Genomic DNA, 3,969 nt, shown 5'->3' with positions numbered 1-3,969 from the left:
GGGTGCCTGGGTGGCTCAGTCAGTTGAGCGTCTGACTTGGGCTCAGGTCATGATCTTGCAGTTTGCAAGTTCGAGCCCTGCGTCAGGCTCGTTGCTGACAACTTGGAGCCTGGAGCCTGCATCGGATTCTGTGTCTCCTTCTCTCTCTGCCCCTCCCCCTCTCATTCTCTCTCTCTCTCTCTGTCTCTGTCAAAAGTAAATAAAACATTAAAAATTTTTTTTAATTAAAAATTCCAAAATACTAAAACAAAAAAAACCTTTTAGGCATACTAGCATTATAATAGCTCTATTTATTTCTCCTAAACTTTTAGACTTTGCAAATTCCACGTAAGTTTGTTGAAGCTTAAATTTTCCTTTTCTTTCTTTTTCAATCCTGCTGCACTAGTGCCCTATGCATTTTTTAAGTCAGCCCAGGTGGTAATTCACAGTGGCTATGGGGAGAGTCGCCAGAAAAATTATATCTACATCCATAGGTGATTTTGAGGCTTAAATAAGATAAATGTATGTGGAAAACTCCCTTTCATGGTATGCGATGTTCCTCAGTTCTATGAGACCCAAAGCCCCCTTCTTACAACAGATAATTGTTTACAGCCAGTGGCAGGCAGAAATCTAAGAGAGCCTCCCCAACCCCGCTAGGTACACACCTCTTTAATCCCCTCCCACAGGGTGTGGGTAGGACCACTAAATATTATGGGATGGATGTCCCTCCCATAATTAGATGACTAATCAATTGATTGTGAGTTAATAAAAAAGATTATCTCAGGTGGATCCGATCTTTACAAGAAAGTGAAATATCACATTCTCTCAAACTACCACCCTGTTAGATGTTTTAAACCACTACCTCTGTGGAAATCTGTTACACCACCCTGGAAGTAATATCCCCTTTTCCATCTTGAAATAAAATTCAGAGATAACATAGTCTGCTTATATACCTCATATCAGAAGTTCAACATAATGTCTGAACTACACTATAAGAAGTAAAAGGAGAATAATGTATGTATTTCAACAAGTGAGTGCCCAGTCCTAATCACACAAGAAGACATATGAGAGAGCCAGATGTTTGCACCTGTGTATAGAACCATAGAGAATGTCACGGGTGCAAACGCAGACTGGCCAAAATTTTCCAAACTAGTGAAAAATCCCTGGTAAAATTTTGTACAAAACAAAGTACAATCTTCTGTCCATTTGTATGCTAGCTGCATTTCCCAAAATGTCAGTATATATTAAAACCTCACAAAAGGTACCTTGTAATTCAAGTTGTGTTTTATACACCTATAACTGTAAACAGCTTTCTCATTTACACAGCTGTCCGGTGGGACATTTACAAGTTATCCAGGATGCAGAAAAATTCTTGGTGGAGATGGGAGCCCATCTCCTAAAAGCCAGGAGCCCCCTTTCCAAGTCATGGTGCAATCCCAAGCTCCCCCACACATTTCCTAAATGGCTCCCACGGGAAGGTGCTGCTGGGACTGCTGCAGAACATCCAGGTGCTATTATTACTTGGTGGTGCTCACTTCCTGTGCCCTCCTGGGTTGGTTTTTTGGGGTGGTCATGCTGCAAAAAGGTACATTGGGTATGGGGGGGGGGTTGTATCTTTTTTTTAATTTTTTTTTAATGTTTATTTATTTTTGAGACAGAGAGAGACAGAGCATGAACAGGGGAGGGTCAGAGAGAGAGGGAGACACAGAATCCGAAACAGGCTCCAGGCTCTGAGCTGTCAGCACAGAGCCCGACGCGGGGCTCAAACTCAAGGACCGTGAGATCATAACTTGAGCCGAAGTCGGACGCTTAACTGACCAAGCCACCCAGGTGCCCTGGGTATAAGCGTTTTTTTGTGTTTGTTTGTTTGTTTGTTTTTTTTTTTTTTTGCTTGTTTGGCAAGATGACAGTATTGAAATTAAAAATGCAAAGCCCTCCAGTGGTGATGGCCAAGAAAAAGGCCACTGCAGAGTGTCCCTCTCCTTGCACAGGCAGCTTCCCAGCAGAGCCCTGTGTGGGGGCAAAGCTGTGAGGCCCAGCGGGGTGCGCCAGAGTTCTGGAAGCACAGGAAGTCAGTGGAGCCGCCTGCCCACGCTTTTCTGGTTTTCCGTAGCTGTAAATGTTGTGGGTGACAGGGTCACTCTGGCTAGTTACCAAGATGCCTGGCTTCGTGTACAGGGATCACTGATGCTCATTTCTGCTGCCCCAAAGGGTGCAGTGGTGATATGCAGCATGCTTCCCAGCCGAAAAGCAGAAGGCACTGAGTGAGAGCATCTCCACCCAAAATGAGGGCCTGAGAAGTGTGACCGCCCCCACTTGCAGGGAGAGTGGGCAGGGGGGCTGAGTGTGCAGAAGGAAGGTCCGTGGGTTCAGCCTGGGCACAGTAAAAGAGCACCAGTTAGATCCTCCTGTGAGAGACTCTGAAAGGAGAAATGCTCAAAGGTCACCGGCTTCCAGCCCAGGGAGCCCAGCACCCCACTGCTTCCACTGGAGGGTTTCCTGCTGGGATCCCAGCTGCATAGGGCCTCTGCAGGGAGACTGAGAATAGAGCAGTTCTCCAGCAAGCCCACAGCCTCCCTTGGCACCTCAGGGCCTCAGAATCCCGAGTGGGTTTTTAACTAGGTGTCAGAAAAACCTCACTGCTTCCCCAATACCACCAGAGTGAATCCACTGCCGGGATGTGCAACCCCCACAGGACGGAAAGCTTCTGATGTTCGGTTAATCTGGATGCTGGATTTTAGTGTGAGTGCCTGCCTAATGGGATCTGGGGGAGAATATTTAGCCCTCCGTTCTGGTGTGGACTTGTCCTGGAAAGTGTGCAATATATTTGAGTCCTGTGCTGGTTCCCATTCATTATGAATCATCTCGTCTCTTGGATTTGCAGACCTGTTCTTTTGGAGTCTACCTGTAAGGGAACACTTCGGCTTCAAGCCGGCGATGAGAAGGGCCCTATTTCATGAAATTCACTGGTCAGACACAGACAACTCTCATAACATCTTTGTTATGTTTGTTGAAACCTCAGTGGGCAGTACTTTCATTGCTGAGCAACAATCTTTTCCCCAGCAGATGGGGATAGCAAAGGGATCTCCGCTCCGTTTAGCACCACTGAGGAAAGAGCTGCTCTCTTAATGTGAACCTTGGGAAAGGAACCCGGAGTAAGACAGGGACTTTCAGCTTTAGGACCAGTACCGTGATCTGGAAATACTTGATTCTTTCTCCTTCCTAGAGCCACCGGGAGAGTCCCTCCTTGTACCCAGGGCCATAGGGTCCTCAGTTACGAATCATACACTTCTTACATTTCAACATCTTTGAAATCAGATGCGTCTTGTATATTTCTTAACAGAATGATGCACTCAGTGCAGGGCCCGCTTGAGATTCTCCCCCTCTCTGCCCCTCTCCCTGCTCTCTCAAATAAAAAAATCCAAAAAGATTTTTTCTTAAATAACAAGGGCATTAATCCTTCATGAGAACCCCACCTTCATGAGCTCATCTAAATCTAATTACTTCCTATCTTAACCTGTTCCCACTGCTATCACAAAAATACCACAAACTGGGTGACTTATAAAGGGCAGAAAGTTATTTCTCATGGTTCTGGAGGCTGGAAGGCCAAGCTCAGGGTGCCAGCAAGGTCCGGTCCTGGTGAGGGCCTTTTTCTGGGCTGCAGACTGCCAACTTACTGTGTTTTCACACGATAGAGGGAATAAGGGAGCTCTCTCAAGGCACAAATCCCCTTCATGAAGGCTCTGCCCTCATGACCTAATTACTCCCAAAGGCCCTACCTCCTAACACCATTACCTTGGGGGGTAGGACTTCAACATATGAATTTGGGGGAGGGCACAGAAACATTCAGGTCTTAGCACCTCCCACAGGCTTCATCTCCAAATATCATCACATTGGGGGTTAGGGCTTCAACATATGAATGGGGGTAGGGAGTACAATTTAGTCTATACCAGATATCATTGCCAGTGAGACGTGATCATTTGGATGAGA

This window comes from Herpailurus yagouaroundi, unplaced genomic scaffold, assembly GCF_014898765.1.
Source record: "Herpailurus yagouaroundi ecotype Mexico unplaced genomic scaffold, PumYag 159, whole genome shotgun sequence".
NCBI classification, from domain to species: Eukaryota; Metazoa; Chordata; class Mammalia; order Carnivora; family Felidae; genus Herpailurus; species Herpailurus yagouaroundi.
Note: the sequence above shows the minus strand (reverse complement) of the source record.